A 21,846-nucleotide genomic window follows, 5' to 3' on the forward strand; every position below is an offset into this window, starting at 1 on the left:
TGCAATGCGGCCAAGGTTGGGAACTGAATGTTCCAGGGTACTAGACGTTTTGAAAAGACAGGCAGAATGGAAAAGAAGGGGGAATAGCCCTGATAATAATGGATGAAACATGGACAGTAGTGAGAAAGGGTCTTGGCTCAGAAGATCAGCTAGTAGAATCAGTATGATTGTAGATAACGAATAACAATGAGCAGAAAACACTGATGGCATAGTATATAGGGCCCCTAAGAGTAGCTATAACGTTGGGCTGAATATTAATCAAGAAATAGCAGGAGCTTGCAACAAACGTAATGCAATAACCTTGGGGGACTTTAATCTTCATATAGAATGGACAAATCAAATTGGCAAATGTAGTCTGGAGGACAAGATATGGAATGCAGTCAGGAAAGTTTCCTAGATCAATATGTCATGGAACCAACCAGGGAACAGGCTATGCTGGATCTTGTATTGTGTAATAAGACAGGGTTAATGATCAATCTTATAGTAAAGGATCCTCTGGGACAGAGGGATCATAAATTATAGAATTTTACGTTACTTTTGAGAGTGACTTGCCAAGTCCGTAGCTAGATTCTTAAACTTAAACTAAGCCAATTACATAGGTATGAGGGGCGAGTTGGCTAAGGTAGAATGGGAAAAAAGATTAAAAAATGGCGGTAGATAAGCAGTGGCTAGCATGTAAAGAAATATTTCATAATTCTCAGCAAATATACATTCCACTGAGAAACAAAAACTCCACGGGAAAAGTGATCCAACCGTGGGAAAAAAAATAAGTTAAAGATAAAATTAGCTGAAAGAAGAAGCTTAAAATGTTGCAAAGAATAATAGTAATCCTGAGGATTGGGAGTTTCTGAAACCAGCAAAGGTTGGCCAATATATTGATAAAAAGGGAAAATATAGAATGGGAGAAAACGAGCAAGAAATATAAAAGTAGATTGTAAGAGTTTCTACAAGTATATAAAAAGGAAAAGAGTAGCAAAAGTAAACGTTGGTCCCTTAGAGGATGAGACACGAGAAATTATTATGGGAATAAGCAAATGGCAGAAACGTTAACCAAATATTTTGTATCTGTCTTCAGAGTAGAAGGCAAAAAATCATAAATATATAGTGGGGAACGAAGGGACAAATGAGGGTGAGGAACATAATATAATTAATTTAAGTAGAAAAAAAGGACTAGAGAAATTAATGAGAATAAAAGCTGACAAATGCCATGGTCCTGACGGCCTAATTCATAGGTTTATAAAAGAGGTGGCTGAAGAGATAGTGGATGCATTGGTTTTGATCTTCCAAAACCTTCTAGATTCTGGAGAGGTCCCAGCGGATTGGAATGTCACAAATGTAACACTGCTCTTCAAGAAAGGAGGGAGAGTAAAAAACATAACAACATAATTAATAAGAGCAGAAATAGGCCACTTCCTCCCTCTAGCCTGCTTAAAACAAGGAACTACAGGCCAGTTAGCCGGACATCAGTCGTCGGGAAAATGCTGGAATCCATTATAAAGGAAGTGGTATCACGTCATTAGAAAAAATAACATGATTAGGCAGAGTCAACATGGTTTTATGAAAGGGAAATCATGTTTGACAAATTTATTAGAGCTTTTGAGGATGTAACTAGCAGGAGGGAGGGTATTAGTTTCCTGGATCACTGGGTCTGCTTCTGGGGAAGGTGGGAACTGTACAAGTCGGACGGGTTGCACCTGAACCAGAACGGGACCAACATCCTTGTGGGGATGTTTGCTAGTACTGTTGGGGCATGTTTAAACTAACCTGGCAGGGGGATGTGATACAGAGTGGAGCTATAGTAGTAGGGGATGCACAAATAAATATAGCGGAAAAAACAAATCAGCCTGGAAGGCAGACCAAATATGTAACGGCACAAGGGAGTATGGCAAGGTTGGAGGGCATATATTTTAATGCAAGGAGTTGTGCGAGTTATGCAGATGCATTGAAGGTGTTGATGATCATATGGGAGGATGATATTGTTACTATCACAGAGACATGGTTGAGGGAGGGGCAGAACTGTTAGCTCAATATTCCGGGGTATAGATTCTTCAGTCCAGAGAGAGGGGGGTGTAAATGTGGAGGGGTTATCACAATATCAGTCAAGGAGTCAATTACTGCTGTAAGGAGGGATGATATCTTAGCAGGTTCCTCTAAAGAGGCCACATGGGTAGAACTTAAAAACAAAAAGGAGGCAAGTGCTTTGCTGGGAGTGTCATATAGGCCCCCAAGCATTCAGGGGGAGATAGAGAAACAGATATGTAGCCAAATCTCAGAGATGTGTAGAAATGATAGGGTAATAATAGTAGGAGATTGCAACTTCCCCAGTATTAACTGGGATAGGCAGAGTGGGAAAGGCTTAGATGGTGCAGTGTTCTTAAAGTGCATCCAGGAGAGCTTTTTGAGCCAGCATGTAGAAAGTCCTACAAGAGAGGGGGCGGTACTGGAGCTAATTCTAGGGAATGTAGCCAGGCAAGTGGTAGTGTCAGTAGGAGTGCATTTTGGTGACAGTGACCATAATTCGGTGAAATTTAAGGTAGTCATGGAAAATGACGAAGATGGACCGGAATTAAAATTCTAAATTGAGGAAGGCCGATTTTAATATGATAAGGTAGGATCTGGTCAAAGTGGACGGGGATCAGCTACTTTTAGGAATATCAACATCAGAGCAGTGGGAATCTTTCAGAAAGGAAATAGAGAGTGTACAACGGAAACATGTCCCTGTAAAGGTAAAGAGTGCGTCCAACAAGCCAAGGGAACCCTGGATGTCAGGGGATATACATATATGGATACGGGAAAAAGGGAGGCTTTTTGCAGATACAAATGACTAAAAACAGTGGAAGCCCTAGAGGAGCAGAGAAAGTGCAGGGGGCTATTAAAAAAAATAGGAGAGAGAAGAGGGGACATGAAAAAACACTGGTAGGCATAATAAAAGAAATTCCCGAGGTATTTTATAAGTATATTAAGTGCAAGAGTATAACCAGGGAAAGAGTAGGGCCCATTAGGGATAAAGTTGCAATCTGTGTGTCAAGCCGGAAGATGTAGGTGATGTTTTAAATTAATATTTTGCATCTGTGTTCACTATGGAGAAGGACAATGTAGGCACAGAAAGCCGGCTGGGGATTGTGATATACTTGAACAAATTAATATTGAGAGGGAGGAGGTACTAGATGTTTTAGTGGGCTTAAAATTAGGTAAGTCCCCAGGCCCAGACGAGATGTATCACAGGCTGCTGTGTAAGGCTAGGGAGGAGAATGCTGTGGTTCTGTTGCAAATATTCAGAACCTCTCTGGCCACAGGGGAGGTGCCAGAGGACTGGAGAACAGCTGACGTAGTATCATTATTCAAGAAGGGTAGTTGGGAAGAAGCAGGGAATTATAGGCCAGTGAGCCTAAAATCAGTGGTAGGGAAGTTATTGGAAAAAATTCTGAGGGACAGAATTAACCTCCACTTGGAGAGGCAAGGATTAATCAAGGGCAGTCAGCAGGGTGAGATCATGTCTAACCAATTCGATTGAACTTTCGAGGGGGTGATTAGGTGTGTGGATGAGTGTAGTGCAGTTGATGAAGTGTACATGGACTTCAGTCAGGCTTTTGAAAATGTCCCGCATGGGAGACTGGTCAAGAAGATAACAGCCCATGGGATGCAGGGCAATTTGGCACCTTGCATCCAAAATTGGCTTACTGGCAGGAGGCAGAGTGTGATGGTCGAAGGGTGTTATTGTGACTGGAAGCCTGTGTCCAGTGGTGTACCGCAGGGATCGGTGATGGGTCATTTGCTGTTTGTATTGTACATTAATTATTTAGATATGAATGTAGGAGTTATGATCAGTAAGTTCGCAGATGACACGAACATTGATGTAGTGTTAAATAGCGAGGAAGGAAGCCTTAGGCTACAGGACGATACAGACGGTTTAGTTAGATCGGCAGAAGAGAGGCAAATGTAATTTAACCCTGAAAACTGTGAGGTGATGCATTTTGGGAGGACTATCAAGGCAAGGGAATACTCAATGAATGGTAGGACCCTAGGAAGGACAGAGGATCAGATGGACGTTGGGGTGCATGTACATAGACCCTGAAGACAGTAGGACTGGTCGATAAAGTTGTTAAAAAGTCATATGGGATACTTGCCTTCATTAGACCAGGCATAGAATATAAGAGCAGGGAGGTTATGATGGAGATTTACAAAACGCAGTTCTGGTCGCCACACTAAAGGAAGGATATGTTTGCATTGGAGAGGGTGCAGAGGAGATTCACCAGGATGAACCTGGGCTGGAGCGCTTCAGGTATGAAAAGAGACTGGACAGGCTGGGTTTGTTTTCGTTAGAGCAGTGAAGGCTGAGGGGTAACCTGATTGAGTTGTACAAAATTATGAGGGTTATATACAGGGTAGATAGAAAGGGTGGTACTGGCAGGAGCCCTCACAACATTCAAGAAGCATTTAGATGAGCACTCAAAACGCCATAGCATACAAGGCTACGGACCAAGTGCTGGAAAATGGGATTACAAAAGACACGTGTTGATGGCCGGCACGGACACAATGGCGTGAACTGCCTCTTTCTGTGCTGTAAAACTCTATGATTGTATGATTCTATCTATGGGGGCTGTCTGTTTTGGAGCGGGAGCAGTCTGGTTCTGAGAGCTTTCAGGGAATGCTTAGGAGCAGCTGGTTTGTGAGGGAGTAGCGGTGTCTGTGACTGAGCTGTCTGGGTTTCAGAAGGAGATGTCTGGTTCTGTTTTGGAGTGGCTGCCTCTGTGAGGGAGCTGTCTGGATCAAAAAGGATGCTTTCTGGTTCTGTGATGGTGCTGTCGGGGTTTGTGAGGGAGTTGTCTGGGTTTTTGCAGGGGCAGTGTCCTCTATGAAGTAGCTGTATGGGCCTGCGAGGGAGCTGTCTGGGCCTGTGAGTGTGCTCCCTGGTTCTGTGTCTGTATAGAATTGTCGGGTATGTGTTTGAGCTGTCTTGGGTCTGTGTAGGCGCTTTATTTGTCTGTGAGGAGAGTATTTTTTTCCGTGAAAGAGCTGTCTGGATCATTGAGGCAGCTATCTTGGTCTGTGTAGGGCCTGTCCTGGTCTGTGAGGCAACTATCTGGTCTGTGAGTGAGCTGACTGGTTCTGTGAGGGAGCTTTCTGCGTCTGTGAAGGAACTGTCTGGATCTGTGATGGAGCTGTCTTCGTCGTGATGGAGGTCTCTGGGTCTGCGAGGAGGGGCTGGGTCTGTGAGGGAGTTGTTTGGGTTTGTGTAGCAGCAGTGTTGTCTATGAGGGAGCTTTCTGCTTCTCTCAGGGAGCTATCTGGGTCTGTAAGGGTGGTGTCTGTTTCTTTGTGGGAGCTGTCTGTTTCTGTGTAGGATTGTCTGGGTCTGTGTTCGAACTGTCTGGGTCTGTGTAGAAGCTGTCTTTTTCTGTGAGAGAGCTGTCTTCATCTTTGATCGAACTGATTGATTCTGTGAGGGAACTGACTGGTACCGTGAGGGAGATGACTGGTTCTGTGAAGCAGCTTTCTGGGTCTGAGAGAGAAGTGGCTGGACCGTGATGGAGGTGTCTGGGTCTGTGAGGGAGCTGTCTGGGTCTGTGAGGGAGCTGTTGGGAATGTGCTGCAGCTGTCTGTGTCTGTGAATGATCTGTCTGAGTCTGTGAGGGAGCAGGCTGACTGTGAGGTTGCAGCTGTGTCGGTGAAAGTGCTGTCTGGATCTGTGTTGAAGTTGTCTGGGACTGTGATGCAGCTGTCTGGTTGTGTGAAGAGCAGCTCGGTGTGTGAGGGAGCTGGCTGCGTCTCAGTTGGAGCTGCAGGGCAACTGGACAAGGCGTCTGGGTCTTTGAGGGAGCTGTCTTGGTGTGGGAGGCTGCTCCCTGAGTGTGTGATGGAACAGCTGGGTCTTTGTAGTAGCATTTAGGTCGGCGAGGCAACCGTCTGGATCTGTGAGGGAGCAACTAGTTCAGTGTAGATCCAGTCTGGATCTGTAAGGAAGCGGCTGGGTCTGTGAGGGAGCTGTCTGGTTCTGTGATTGCGCTGTCTGGCCTGTGTACTAGCTGTTTGTCTGTGTAGGAGCAGTCTGGGTCGGTAAAGGTGCAGACTGGGCCTCTGAGGGAGCTGTCTGCGTCATCGAGGTAGCTGTCTGTGTCTGTGAGGGACATGCCTGATTATGTGTCGGAGCTGTCTGGTTCTGCGGGATGATGGCTGGGTCTGTGAAAGAGCTGCGTATGTCTGTGTCGGAGCAGTGGCCTCAGTGAGGGCTTTGTCTGGGTCTCTAAGGGTGCTTTCGGGTTTGCTGAGGGTGCTGTCTGGTTTTGTGACCGAGCTTTGTGGGAATGTGTTGGAGCATCTGGGTCTGTTAGGGAGCTGTCTGGGTTTGTGTTGGAGTTGTGTGGGTCTCTTTGGGAGAGGCTGAGTGTGTGAGGGAGCTGTCTGGGTTTGTGTAGGAGCAGTTTTGTCTATGAGGGGGGCTGTCTGGATCTGTAAGGGAGCTGTCTGGATCTGTGAGGGTGTTGTCTGTCTCTGTATGAGATGTTTATTTCTGTGTAGGGTTGACCGGCCTGTGTTCAAGCTTTCTGGGTCTGTGTAGGAGCTGTCTTTTTTTTGTGGGAGATGACTTTACCTGCGATCGGGCTGTCGGGATCTGTGAGGGTGCTGTCTGGGTATGTGAAAGTCCTTTCTGTGTCTGCATTGGAGATGCCTGTGTCTGGGTAGGATTGTCGGGTCTGTGTTGGAGCTGTCAGGGTCTGTGTAGGATCTGTCTTTATCTTTGAGGGAGCTGACTCGTTCTGAGAGTGAGCTCTCTGGGTCTGCGAGGGAACTGTCTGGATCTGTGAAACATATGTCTGGGTTTGTGATGGAGCTGTCTAGGTCTTTGAGGGAGATATCTGACTCTGTGAGGGACCTGTCAGTGTACGTGAGGGAGCTGACTGTGTCTGTGTAGGAGCTGTCTGGGTCTGTGTGGGGAATGTCTGGTCTGTGAATGAGCTGTCTCGGTCTGTGTTGGTGCAGTGGGGTCAGTGAGGGAGTTGTTTGGGTCTATAAGGTTGCTGTCTGGTTTGGTGCGGGAGCTGCCTAGTTCTGTGAGAGAGCTTTCTGGGAATGTGTAGTTGCAGCTGGGTCTGTGAGGGAGTAGGGGTGTCTTTGAGTGAGCTATCTTGTTTGTGTAGGAGCTGTCATTGTCTTTTTGGGTGCTGTCTTTATCTGTGACCGAGCTGTGTGGATCTGTGAGGGAGCTGTCTGGATCAGTGAGTGACCTGACTGCGTCTGTGAGAAGCGGCTGGGTCACTGTAGGAGCTGTCTTTGTCTGTGAGGGAACTGTCCTTATCTGTGAGGCAGCTGACTGGTTCTCTGATGGAGCTTTCACGGTCTGTCAGGGAACTGACTGGTTCTGGGATGGAGGCGTCTGGATCTTTGATGGAGCTCTCTCGCTCTGTGTGGATGATGTCTGGGTATGTGAGCAATCTGTCTGGGTCTGTGAGGAGTGGCAGGGTCAGTGTCGGAGCTGTGCTTTTCTGTGCAGGAGTTGTCTGGATCTGTGAGGGTGCTGACTGGTTCCCTGATGGAGCTTTCTGCGTCTGTCAGGGAGCTGTCTGCATCTGTGATGGAGGTGTCTAGGTCAGTGAGGGAGCTGTCTGGGATTGTGTAGCAGCTGTGGGGCGTGTGAGCGAGCAGTCTGGGTATATGCAGGATCTGGTTGGATGTGTGATGGAGCAGCTGGTTCTGTCTAGCGGCTGTCTGGGTCTGTGAGTGAACTGTCTGCGTCTGTGAGAAAGCAGTCTGGCATGAGGATGCAGCTGGGTCGGTGAAGGTGCTGTCTGGTTCTGTGAAGGAACTGTCTGTGTCTGTGAGACGGATGTCTGTGTCTTTGAGTTGGTTGTCTGTGTCTGTACTGGAGCTTTCTGGGTCTGTGAGGGAGCTGTCTGGGTCTATGAGGGAGCAGCATGGGTCTGTGAAGGAGTTTCTGGGTATGTGAAGGAGTTTTATGGTTCAGTGACTGAGCTTTTTGGTATGTGAGCGTGCGAGCTGCTTCTGTATAGGAGATGTCTGGATATGTGAGTGACTAGCTGGGTCAGTGATGGAGCAGTCTGGGACTGTGTAGGAGCTGTCTTTGTCTTTGAGGGAGCTGTCTTTACCTGTGCACGAACTGTCTGTGACTGTGAGTGACCTGTCTGTGTCGGTGCATCTGCGTCTGTGAGTGAGCCAACTTGTTCTGTTAGAGATACTGTTCGGATGTGTAATGGAGCAGCTGGGTCTATGTAGGAGCTGCCTCTGTCTGTGAGGAAGCTGTTCAGATCATAACCTCGGCCCCGATTATATTTTTACTTATTTTTTTTCCACCTCTCTGTTTGGGGTTTTCCTTTCCCCCCCCTTTCCATCTTTTGTTTTCTCTCTCCCACATGGCAGCTGTCTCTCATCCTGCCAGTACACGTCACACCTAATCTGAGCCTTCTTTTCTCTCCACTGTCCTATTACCATCTCGTCTGGTTTTGAATATCTCTTAATGTCTCTTTAATTCTTTTGTTCTATCGCAGCCCTGCTTTGGATCTATTTCATTTCCTTTCCAGTTTTGAAAAATGGTTCGCCCGACACGTCGACTCTAATTTCTCTCCACGGATATTGCCTGACCTGATGAGCATTTCCAGCATTTTCTGTTGTTATTTCTGTCTGTGTTTATTTTGGAGCGATGGTGTCAGTGAAGGGGTTGTCTGTGTCTATAAGGCTGCTGTCTGGTTTGGTGTGGGTGCTGTCTGGATCTGTGATGAAGTTGTTTTTGATCTATGATGGAACACTCTGGATCTGTGCGGAGCAGCTGGGTCAGTGCGGGAGCTGTCTGGGACTGTGTCGCAGCTATCTTGTTCTGTCAGTCATCTGTCTCTGTCTGTGAGGGAGCAGTCTGATTAAAGGTTGCAGCTGTGTCAGTGAAGCTGCTGTCTGGGTCTGTACTGGAGGTGTCTGGGCCTGTGAATGGGCTGTCTGGCTTTGTGTTGGACCAGCGGGCCAGTTAGGTAGATGTCTGTGTCTATAATGGTGCTGTCTGGTTTGGTGTGGGAGCTGCCTGGTTCCATGACAGATCATTCTGTGAATGTGTAGCATAAGCTAGTTCTGTGAGGGAGTAGCAATGTATGTGAGGGATCTATCTGTGTTTGTAGAGCAGCTGCTGGGTTTGTTTGGTAGCAGCTGAGTCTATGAGTGATTTGTCTATATTTGTGTAGGAGCAGTGTTGTCTATGAGGGAGCTGTCTGCGACTGTGAAGGAGCTGCCTGAATCTATGAGAGTGCTGTCTGGCTCTTTGTGGGAGATGTCTGTGTCTGTGTACGACTGTCAGGTCTGTGCCTGAGCTGTCTGGGCCTGTATAGGAGCTGTATTTTTCTTTGAGGGAGATGACTTTATCTGCGGTCGAGCTGTCTGGATCTGCGAGTGATCTGTCCGGGTCTGTGAAGTAACGTCTGTGTCTGAGTAGGTGATGTCTGTGTAGGATTTTCAGGTCTGTGTTCGAGCTGTCCGGGTCTGTGCAGGAGTTGGCTTTATTTTTGAGGGTCCTGACTTGTTCTGTGAGGGAGCTCACTGGTTCTGTGAGAAAGTTTTCTGGGTCTGTGAGGGAACTTTCTGCATCTGTGATGGATTTGTCTGGGTTTGTGATGAAACTGTCTAGGTCTCTGAGGGAGCTGTCTCTGTCTGTGAAGGGCCATTCACGTTACGTGACGGAGCTGCCTGTGTCTGTGTAGGAGTTGTCTGTGTCTGTGTGGGAAATTTCTGGGTTTATGAATGAGCTGTCTGGATCTGTCAGTGCAGCGGGGTCAGTGAGGGAGTTGCCTAGGTCTATAAGTGTGCTGTCTGGTTTGGTGTGGGAGCCATCTGTGAATGTGTAGGAGCAGCTGGTTCTGTGAGGGAGTAGCCGTGTCTGTGAGTGAGCTGTCTGGGCTTGTGCAGGAGCTGTCGCTGTCTGTGAGGGAGATGTCTTTATCTGTGTCTGAGCTGTGTGAATCTGTGAGGGATCTGTCTGCGTCTGTGATGAGCAGCTGGGTTTGTGTAGGAGCTGTCTTTGTCTGTGAGTGAGCTGTCTGGATCTGTGAGGTAGCTGAGTGGTTCGCTCAGGGAGCTTGCTGTGTCTGTCAGGGAACTGTAACGGTCTGTGTTGGAGGCGTCTTGGTCTTTGATGGTGCTGTCTGGGTTTGTGCAGATGCTGTCTGGATAAGTGACTGATCTGTCTGGGTCTGTCATAGATCGGTTTGGATCGGCGCTGGAGGTGACTGGGCCTGTGATGGAGCTGTCTGCGTGTGAGATGAGCAGCTGTGTCTGCGAGTGAGCTCTCTGCGTCTGTGAGGGTGCGGTCTGGCTGTGAGTTTGCAGCTGCATCGGGGAAGGTGCTGCCTGGGTCTGGGAGGGAACTGCCTTGGTCTGTGAGGGAAATGTCTGGTTCATTTTGGGGGTTGTCTGGGTCTGTATTGGAGCTGCCTGGGTCTGTGAGGGAGCTGTCTCGGTCTGTGGTCGTGCTGCTTTGGTCTGTAGGAGCAGTTGGGTATTTGAGCGGCGAGACGGGCGAGAGAGGCAGACCTGCCGGAGAATCAGCGGAGCGGTGGTTATTTAAAGCAGCGTCAGAGAGCAGGTAGGACTCAGAGCGGTGAGAGTGGCGAGAGAGGTGGACCTGCGGAAGAATTGGCGGACCGGCGGTTATTTAAAGCAGCGTCAGAGAGCAGTTAGTCGTCAGAATGGCGAGAGTGGCGCGAGAGAGGGGCCTGCAGGAAAATCGGCGGAGTGGCGGTTATTTAAACCAGCGCCAGAGACCAGGTAGGCCTCAGAGTGGCGAGAGCGGTGAGATGTTCAGGCCTGCGGGAGAATCGGCGGAACGGTGGTTATTTAAAGCAGCTACAGAGACAAGGTAGGCCTCAGAGTGGCGAGAGAGCTGGACCTGCGGGAGAATCGGCGGAGCGGCGGTTATTTAAAGCAGCGTCAGAGACCAGGTAGGCCACAGAGCGGTGAGAGAAGTGGACCTGCGGGAGAATCGGCGGCACGGCGGTTATTTAAATCAGCGCCAGAGACCAGGTAGGCCTCAGAGTGGCGAGAGCAGTGCTTATTTAAAGTAGCGCCAGAGACCAGCTAGGCCTCAGAGCATAATAATCTCCAATCTCCGAACTCAGAGGGAGGGAGTGTAGTAAAAAGTAATCGAAGGGTGACGTCACCAGAAAGCAGGTAATTGAATGGTTGGTGAGTATTTCTCCCTTTTTAAACTTTAACTCTGAGGTTTATAGTTTCTAAAGTCTCTGTGGTGTAGTGGAGACTTTTGGTAAACCAGTGCCCTTAAGTATACCATTTAACTGCAGTGTAATTGGTGGGATTGATTTGATTTAATTTCATTTCATTTAAATAAAGGGTAAGTCATGACAGGAGAGCCCGGCCCCGTGGCATGCTCCTCCTGCGCTATGTGGGAACTCAGCAACACTTCCTGTGTCCCTGACAACTATGTTTGCAGGAAGTTTGTTCAGTTGCAGCTACTGGCAGACTGCATTGCGGCGCTGGATCTGTGATTGGATACATACTGGACCATTCGCAATGCTGAGGAAGTCGTGGATAACACGTTTAAGCAGCTGGTCACAGCACAGGCAAAGGTTGGACAGGAAGAAAGGGAAGGGGTGACCAACAGTCAGAGTATTAGGTGCAGGAAAGTAGTGCAGGGGTCCCCTGTGGACATCCCCCTCTCAAACAGATAAACCACTTTGAGTACTGTTTGGGGGGATGGCTTATCAGAGGAAGGCAGCAGAAGCCAACTTCCTGGCACCAGGTGTGGCTCTGCTGCACAGAACGGGAGGAAAAAGAGGGGTAGAGCTATAGTAAAAGGGTATTCTATTGTAAGTGGAATAGACAGGCGTTTCTGCGGCCGCAAACAAGACTCCAGGATGGTGTGTTGCCTCACTGGTACAAGGGTCAAGGATGTCTCAGAGTGGCTGCAGAATATTTTGGAAGGGGAGGGTGAACAGCCAGTTGTCGTGGTGCATATAGGTACCAAAGATATAGGTAAAAAACGGGATGAGGTCCTAAAAGCTGAATATAGGGAGTTAGGAGGTAAATTAAAAAATAGGACCTCAAAGGTAGTAATCTCAGGATTGCTACCAGTGCCACGTGCTAGTCAGAGTAGAAATAGAAGGATATTTCAGATGAATACATGGCTGGAGGAATGGTGCGAGGGGGAGGGATTCAAATTCCCAGGACATTGGAAATGGTTCTGGGGAGGTGGGACCAGTTCAAATCACACAGTTTGCACCTGGGCAGAGCCGGGACTGATGTCCTAGGGGGAGTGTTTGCTAGTGCACTGGGGGAGGGCTTAAACTAAAATGGCAGGGGATTCGGAACCTGAGCAGGGGGACAGAGGAAAGGGAAACAAGGATAAAAGCAAAAGATAGGTAGGAGAAAAACAAAAGCGGCAGTCAGAGAAATCAACGGCTTAAATCAAACATGTTCACAATAAATAATAATTCTAATAGGTCTAAAAGCTTTAAAAAAATAAGCCTGAAGGCCTTGTGTCTTAATGCGAGGAGCATTCGTAGTAAGGTGGATGAATTAGCTGTGCAAATAGAGGTAAAGGAATATGATTTGATTGGGATTACGGAAACATGGCTCCAGGGTGTCCAAGACTGGGGACTCAACATCGAGGGGTATTCGATATTCAGGAAAGATAGGCAAAAAGGAACGGGAGGTGGGGTAGCATTGCTGGTTAAAGAAGCGTTTAACAAAATTGTAAGGAAGGATATTAGCTCGGATGATTTGTAATCTGTATGGGTAGAACTGATAAATACCAAGGGGCAGAAAACGTTAGTGGGAGTGGTATATAGACCTCCAAACATTAATGCGGAGGTTGGGGATAGCATTTAAAGGGAAATTAGAGAAGCATGCAATAAGGGCATAGAATCATCATGGGTGACTTTAATCTACATACAGATTGGGCTAACCAAATTAGTAACAATACTGTGGAGGAGGATTTCCTGGAGTGTTTATGGGATGGTTTCCTGGGCCAATATGTCGAGGAACCAACCAGAGATCAGGCTATCTTAGACTGGGTATTATGTAACGAGAGAGGATTAATTGGCAATCTTGTTGTACGAGGCCCCTTTGGTCGGAGTGATCATAATATGATCGAATTCTTCATTAAGATGGAGAATGAAGTTGTTGACTCAGAGACCAGTGCCCTGAATGTAAATAAAGGAAACTACGATGGTCTGAGGTGCCAGTTGGGTAGGATTGATTGGGGAATGTCACTCAAAGGGTTGATGGTGGATAGGCAAAGGCAAACATTCAAAGTCCGCATGGATGAACTACAGAATTTGTTCATCCCTGTTTGGCTAAAAATAAAACAAAAAAGGTGAGTCAACTGTGGATAACAAGGGAAATTAGGGCTAGCATAAGATCCAAAGAGAGGACATATAAATTGGCCAGAAAAAGCAGTAAACCTGAGGATCGGGAGCAGTTTAGGATTCAACAAAGGAGGACAAATGGATTAATAAAGAATCCGAAAATTGAATATGAGAGTAAGCTTGCAGGGAACATAAAAACTGACTGTAAAAGCTTTTATAGATATGTGAATAGAAAAGGATTAGTGAAGTCATGCGTAGGTCCCTTGCAGTCAGAATCAGGGGAATTTATAATGGAGAACAAAGAAATGGCAGGCCAATTAAATACATATTTTGTTTATGTCTTCACAAAGGTGGACAAAAATTACCTCCCAAAGATGTCGGGGAACATAGGGTCTGATGAAAGGGAGGAACTGAAAGAAATCAGTATTTGTACGGAAATGGTGTTAGGGAAATTGATGGGATTGAAGGCCGATAAATCCCCAGGGCCTGATAATCTACATCCTACGGTACTTAAGGAAGTGGCCCTAGAAATAGTAGATGCATTGCTGATCATCTTCCAACATTCGATGGAATCTGCAACAGTACCCATGGATTGGAGGGTAGCTAAAATTACCCAACTATTTAAGAAAGGTGGTAGAGAGAAAACGGGGAATTACAGACCGGTAAGCCTGACATCGGTAGTGGGGAAAATGCTAGAGTCCATTATAAAAGATGTAATAGCAGAGAACTTGGAAAACAATGAGAGGATCGGACAAAGTCAACATGGATTTACAAAAGGTAAATCGTGCTTGACTAATCTACTGGAATTTTTTGAGGATGTAACTGGTAAAATAAATAAGGGAGAACCAGTGGGTGTGTTGTATTTGGACTTTCAGAAGGCTTTTGATAAGATCCCGCATAAGAGGTTAGCATGTAAATTTAAGGCAGATCGGATTGGGGCAAGGTATTGACTTGGATAGAGAACTGGTTAGCAGGCAGAAAGCAAAGAGTTGGAATAAACTGATATTTTTCCAAGTGGCAGGCAGTGACTAGTGGGGTACCGCAGGGATCTGTCATTGGACCCCAGCTATTCACAATATATATTAATGATCTAGACAAGGGAACTAGATGTAATATCTCCAAATTTGCAGACAACACAAAGCTGCGTGGGCGCGTGTGCTGTGAGGAGGATGCTGAGAAACTCCAGGATGATTTGGATAGGTTGGCTGATTGGGAAAAAGCATGGCAGATGCAATTTAACGTGGATAAATATGAGGCTATCCACTTTGGTGTCAAAAACAGGAAGGCAGATTATTATCTGAATGGCAATAGATAGGGAGAAGGGGAAGTGCAACGAGACCTGGGTTCCCTTGTGCACCAGTCGCTGAAGGTAAGCATGCAGGTGCAGCAGGCGGTTAAGATGGCAAATTATATGTTATAAGAACTTAAGAAATAGGAGCAGGAGTAGGCCAATCGGCCCTTCGAGCCTGCTCCACCATTCAATAAGATCATGGCTGATCTGATCCAAACCTCAAATCTTCTATCACTCTGCATCCAGCCGAACCCATGTGATCTCCTGGGAGAGGCGAAAAACCAGATAAAAGACCCAATGGCCAATTTGGGAGAAAAAAATCTGGGAAATCCCTCTCCGACCCATCTAGGCGATCGAAAATCTTCCAGGAGATCACTCTGTCCCTATATTTTCTACATTACTTACCTTTTGTAAAGGCGATCTCCACCCCAGCCAGGAACAGGAATAAAACCATCTCCTGAAATTTAACACAGAATTAGAAAACAATAGGAGCAGAACCAGTCTACACGGCCCCTGGGCCTACTCCACTACCCACAGGGCCATGACCATTCCGAACCGAGACTCATGTCCAATTTTACGAACCACAGTTGTTAGGCTAACAGGTCTATAGTTTCCAGCCTCCTGCCTAGTACCCTTTTTAAATAAGGGTATTACTTTAGCAGTTTACCAATCTGCCGGGACCTTTGCTGAGTACATGGAGTTTTGGAAAATTGTTACAAATGCATCCACAATCCCTACCGCCACTTCCCTCAAGACCCTAGGATGCAAACCATCAGGTCCAGGGGATTTATTCGCCTTGAGTCCCATTATTTTACCAAGTACCACTTCCATAGTGATTTTAATCGTATTTAGTTCCTAACCCCCTAGAGCCCCCTGTTTGTCCAGTGTTGGGATATTCTTAGTGTCCTCTACTGTAAAGACTGATACAAAATAATTGTTCAGTGTTTTTGCCATCTCCATGTTTCCCACCATTAATTTTCCGGTCTCATCCTCTAAGGGATCAGCATTTACTTTTGCCACCCTTTTGCTTTTTATATCACTATGGAAACTTTTGCTGTCTGTTTTTATATTTTTTGCTAATTTACTTTCATAATCTATCTTTCCTTTCTTAATCAATCTTTTAGTTATTTTTTGCTGTCTTTTAAAGACTTCCCAATCTTCCATCCTCCCACTAGATTTGACTACCTTATACGTCCTTGTTTTTAGTCGGATACTATCCTTAATTACTTTACTTAGCCACGGATGGCTATCTTTTCCTTTACACCCTTTTTTCCTCAGTGGAATATATCTTTTTTGGAAGTTGTAAAATAACTCCTTAAATGTACACCACTGATCATGTACCGTCTTACCCTTTAATCTATTTTCCCAGTCCGCTCTAATCAATTCCGCTCTCATACCTTCATAGTCTCCTTTATTCAAGCTTTATGTTGGCCTTCGTAGCGAGAGGGTTTGAGTACATGAACAAGGATGTCTTGCTGCAGTTGTACAGGACCTTGGTGAGACCACATCTTGAGTATTGTGTGCAGTTTTGTCACCTTATCTGAGAAAGGATGTTCTTGCCATGGAAGGAGTTCAGCGAAGAATCACCAGGCTGATACCTGGGATGGCAGGAATGATATATGAGGACATACTGGGAAGATTGGGCTTGTACTCGCTGGAGTTTTGAAGAATGAGAGGGGATCTCATTGAAATCTATAAAATTCCAACAGGACTGGACAGACTTGATGCAATAAGGATGTTCACTTTGGCCGGGGAGTCCAGAACCAGTGGTCACAGTCTAAGGATAAGTGGTAGGCCCTTTTGGAAAGAAATGAGGAGGAATTTCTTCAACCAGAGAGTGGTGAACCTGTGGAATTCTCTACCACAGAAGGCATAGAGGCCAATTCATTAAATATATTCAAGAAGGAGTTGATATATTTCTTAAGGCTAAAGGGATCAAGGGGTATGTGGATAAAGCAGGGACTGTGTACTGAAATTGGATGATCAGCCATGATCGCATTGAATGGTGGAGCAGGCACGAGGGGCCGAATGGCCTACTCCTGCTCCAATCTTATATATTTCTACGTTTCTATGATGGAGCTGTATGGGTCAGTGAGTCAACTTTTTGGTCTGTGAGTGAGCGAGCTGCTACTGTGTAGGAGATGTCTTGGTCTTTGTGTGAGTGGCTGGATCTGTGATGGAGCATTCTGGGTCTGTGTAGGAACTGTCCTTGTCTGCGAGGGAGCTGTCTTTATCTGTGCACGAGCTGTCTGGGTCTGTGGGGGAGCTGTCTGAGTCTGTGTTGGAGCGCCGGTGTCAGTGAGTGAGCTGTCTGTGTCTATAAGGGTGCTATCTGGTTTGGTGTGGAAGCTGTCTGTGAATATGTAGGAGCAGCTGCGTCTGTGATGGAGTAGCAGTTTCTGTCAGTGAGCTGTCTGGGTTTGTGTAGGATATGTTTGGGTCTGTTTGGGAGTGTTGTCTATGATGGAACTATGTGGGTTTCTGAGGGAACTGTCTGGTTCTGTGAGGGTGCTGTCTGTGTGTGAAATGTCTGTGTAGGATGCCAGATCTGTGTTCGAGCTGCCTCTGTCTGTGTCGGAGCTGTCTTTTTCTGTGATGGAGCTGGCTATCTGGGTGCGAGCTGTCTAGATCTGTGCAGTAATTTTCTGGGTCTGTGTTGGATCTTTCTTTATCTGTGAGGGAGCATTCTGAGCATGTGAGGGAATTTCCTGGATCTGCGATGGAGCTGTCTTGGTCTGTAATAGCGTCTTGGTCTGTGAAGGAGTTCACTTTATCTGTGGGGCAGCTGACTGGATCCGTGATGGAGTGGACTGGTTCTTGTGAGAGCTTTCTGGGTATTTGATGGAACTGTCTGGATGTGTGATGGAGTTGTGCGGATCTGTGATGGGCCTCCCTGGGTCTGTGAGAGCAGCTGGGTCTGTCAGGGAGTTGTCTGGGACTGTGTAGCAGCTGCCCGTGTCTGTATGGGAGCAGTCTAGCTGTGGGGGTGCAGCTGTGTCTGTGAAAGAGCTGTCTAGGTCTGTGGTGGTAGTGTCTGGGTATCTGATGGAGCTGTCTGAGTCTGAAAAGAGCAGCTGCGTCTCTGAGTGAGCCGTCGGGGGCTGTGAAGGAGCTGCCGGGCGTGGGAGGGAGGAGTCTGGTTCTTTGAGGGAGTTTTCTGGGTGTGGAAGTGAGCTGCGTGCGTCTATTTCGGAGCTGTCTGTGTCTGTGTAGGTGCTGACTGGTCTGTGAGTGAGCTGTCTCGGTCTGTGAGTGAGCAGTCTGGGTCTGAGTGGGAGCTGTCTCTGTCTGTTCGGGACATGTCTGGTTATGTGAGGGAACTGTCTGTGTCTGTGTAGGAGCTGTCTCATTCTGCGCTGAAGAAGTTTGGGTCTTCGCATGAGCTGCAGGGGTCTGTGTCAGTGCAGAGGGGTCAGTGAGGGAGTTGTCTTGGTCTATAAGGGTGCTGTCTGGTTTGATGTGGGAGCTGACACGTTCTGTGGTGGAGCTATTTGGGAATGTGTAGGAGCAGCTGGGATCCGTGAGAAGAAATCGTGTCTGTGTTGGCGTTATCTACGTTTATGTAGGAGCTGTCTGGATCAGTTTGGGAGTGGCTGGGTCCGTGAGGGAGCTGTCTGTGATTGCATAGGAGCAGTGTTGTCTATGAGGGAGCTGTATGGGTCTGTGAGGGAGCTGCCTGCGTCTGTGAGGGAGCTGTCCGAGTCTGTGAGGGTGCTAACTGACTCTGTGTGGGAGATGACTATGTTTGTGTAGGATTGCCAGGTCAGTTTTCGAGCTGTCTGTGTCTGTGGAGGAGCTGTCTTTTCCTGTGATGGTGCTGACCTTATCTGCGAGAGAGCTGCCAGTGTCAGTGAGGGAGCTGTCTAGTTTTGTGATGGTGCTGTCTTTGCCTCAGGAACAGCTCCCATGGATTGGAGGATAGCTAATGTAACCCCACTAATTAAAAAAAGGTGGTAGAGAGAAAACGGGGAATTATAGAACGGTAAGCCTGACATCGGTAGTCGGGAAAATGCCAGAGTCCATTATAACAGATGTAATAGCAGAGCACTTGGAAAACAGTGACAGGATCGGACAAAGTCAACATGGATTTACAAACGGTAAATCATGCTCGTCTAATCTACTGCAATTTTTTGAGGATGTAACTGGTAGAATAGATAAGGGGGTACCAGTGGATGTGGTGTATTTGGACTTTCAGAAGGCTTTCAATAAGTTCCCGCAAAAGTGATTACTGTGCAAAGTTAAAGCACAGGGGATTGGGATAAGGTACTGACTTCGATAAAGAACTTGTTGGCAGACAGGAAAGAGTTGGAATGAACGGGTCTTTTCCTGAGTGGCAGGCAGTAACTAGTGGGGTACCACAGTTATCATTACTAGGACCCCAGCTATTCACAATATATATAAATGATCTAGACGAGGGAAGTAGATGTAATATCTCCAAGTTTGCAGATGCCACAAAGCTGTGAGGAGGATGATGAGAAACTCCAGCTTGATTTGGACAGGTTGGATGATTGGGCAGATGCATGGCAGATTTAGTATAATGTGCATAAATGCGAGGAAATCCACTTCAGTGGCAAAAACAGGAAGACATATTATTATCTGAACGGCAATAGATTTGGAAAAGGGGAAGTGCAACGAGACCTGTGTGTCCTTGTGCACCAGTCACAGAAGGTAAGCATGCAGGTGCAGCATGCGGTTCAGAAGGCAAATGGTATGCTGGCCTTCATAGCGATAGTATTCGAGTACAGGAGCAAGGATATCTTGCTGCAGTTGTACAGGGCCTTGGTGAGGCCACACCTTGAGTATTGTGTGCAGTTCTGCTCAATTTATCTGAGGAAGGATGTTCTTGCCATGGGGAGAGTGCAGCGAAGATTCACCAGACTGATAACAGGGATGGCAGGAATGACGTATGAGGAGAGATTGGATCCATTAGGCTTATATTCACTAGAGTTTAGAAGAATGAGAGGGAATCTCATTGAAACGTATACAGTTCTAAAAGGATTAGATGCAGGACGGATGTTCCCGATGGTTGGGGAGTCCAGAACCAGGGGTCACATTCTAAGGAAAAGGGGTAGGCCATTTAGGACTGAGGTTAGGAGGAATTTCTTCACCCAGAGAGTGGTGAACCTATGGAGTTACCTGCCACACATTTCATTAAATATATTCCAGAAGCAGATAGATTTATTTCTTAAGACTAAAGGAATCAATGGCTATGGGGAGAAAGTAGACACAGGGTACTGAATTTGGATGATCAGCCATGATCTCATTGAATGGCGGAACAGGCGCGAAGGGCCAAACAGCCTACTCCTGCTCCTTTCTTCTATGTTTCTATATCTATGTTTCTATGTGTGGGAGAAGTCTGCTTCTGTGTAGCATTGTCGGGTCTGTGTTCGAGCTCTCTGGGCTTGTGAAGGGGCTATCTTTATCTCTGACGGAGCTGAATGGTTCTGTGAAGGAGCTGACAGGTTCTGTGATTGAGCTGACTGGTTCTGTGAAGAAGCTGACTGGTTCTGTGATTGAGCTGACTGGTTCTGTGATTGAGCTGACTGGTTCTGTGAGGGAGCTGACAGGTTCTGTGATTGAGCTGACTGGTTCTGTGAAGGAGCTGACTGGTTCTGTGAAGGAGCTGACAGGTTCTGTGATTGAGCTGACTGGTTCTGTGATTGAGCTGACTGGTTCTGTGAAGGAGCTGACTGGTTCTGTGAAGGAGCTGACTGGTTCTGTGAAGGAGCTGACTGGTTCTGTGAAGGAGCTGACTGGTTCTGTGAAGAAGCTGACTGGTTCTGTGATTGAGCTGACTGGTTCTGTGAAGGAGCTGACTGTTTCTGTGAAGGAGCTGACTGGTTCTGTGAAGGAGCTGACTGGTTCTGTGAAGGAGCTGACTGGTTCTGTGAAGGAGCTGACTGTTTCTGTGAAGGAGCTGACTGTTTCTGTGATTGAGCTGACTGGTTCTGTGATTGAGCTGACTGGTTCTGTGAAGGAGCTGACTGGTTCTGTGAAGGAGCTGACTGTTTCTGTGAAGGAGCTGACTGTTTCTGTGAAGGAGCTGACTGGTTCTGTGATTGAGCTGACTGTTTCTGTGAAGGAGCTGACTGGTTCTGTGAAGGAGCTGACTGGTTCTGTGAGGGAGCTGACTGGTTCTGTGAAGAAGCTGACTGGTTCTGTGAAGAAGCTGACTGGTTCTGTGATTGAGCTGACTGGTTCTGTGAAGAAGCTGACTGTTTCTGTGAAGGAGCTGACTGGTTCTGTGATTGAGCTGACTGGTTCTGTGAAGAAGCTGACTGGTTCTGTGATTGAGCTGACTGGTTCTGTGAAGAAGCTGACTGGTTCTGTGATTGAGCTGACTGGTTCTGTGAAGAAGCTGACTGGTTCTGTGAAGAAGCTGACTGGTTCTGTGAAGGAGCTGACTGGTTCTGTGAAGGAGCTGACTGGTTCTGTGAGGATGCACTCTGTATCTGTGTGTGAGATGACTGTTTCTGTGAAGGAGCTGACTGTTTCTGTGAAGGAGCTGACTGGTTCTGTGAAAAAGCGACTGGTTCTGTGATTGAGCTGACTGGTTCTGTGAAGGAGCTGACTGGTTCTGTGATTGAGCTGACTGGTTCTGTGAAGGAGCTGACTGGTTCTGTGAAGGAGCTGACTGGTTCTGTGATTGAGCTGACTGGTTCTGTGAAGGAGCTGACTGTTTCTGTGAAGGAGCTGACTGTTTCTGTGAAGGAGCTGACTGTTTCTGTGAAGGAGCTGACTGGTTCTGTGAAGGAGCTGACTGGTTCTGTGAAGAAGCTGACTGGTTCTGTGAAGGAGCTGACTGTTTCTGTGAAGGAGCTGACTGGTTCTGTGAAGGAGCTGACTGTTTCTGTGAAGGAGCTGACTGGTTCTGTGAAGGAGCTGACTGTTTCTGTGAAGGAGCTGACTGTTTCTGTGAAGGAGCTGACTGGTTCTGTGAAGGAGCTGACTGTTTCTGTGAAGGAGCTGACTGTTTCTGTGAAGGAGCTGACTGGTTCTGTGATTGAGCTGACTGGTTCTGTGAAGGAGCTGACTGGTTCTGTGATTGAGCTGACTGGTTCTGTGAAGGAGCTGACTGTTTCTGTGAAGGAGCTGACTGGTTCTGTGAATGAGCTGACTGGTTCTGTGAGGGAGCTGACTGGTTCTCTGAGGGTGCTTTCTGGGTCTGTGAGGGTGCACTCTGTATCTGTGTGTGAGATGTCTGTGTAGGTTTGTCGTGCCTATGTTCGAGATGTC

The sequence above is a fragment of the Somniosus microcephalus genome, unplaced genomic scaffold (assembly GCF_052327205.1).
Source record: "Somniosus microcephalus isolate GS21.2 unplaced genomic scaffold, FLI_Smic_1.0 unresolved_chr3, whole genome shotgun sequence".
Taxonomy (NCBI): domain Eukaryota; kingdom Metazoa; phylum Chordata; class Chondrichthyes; order Squaliformes; family Somniosidae; genus Somniosus; species Somniosus microcephalus.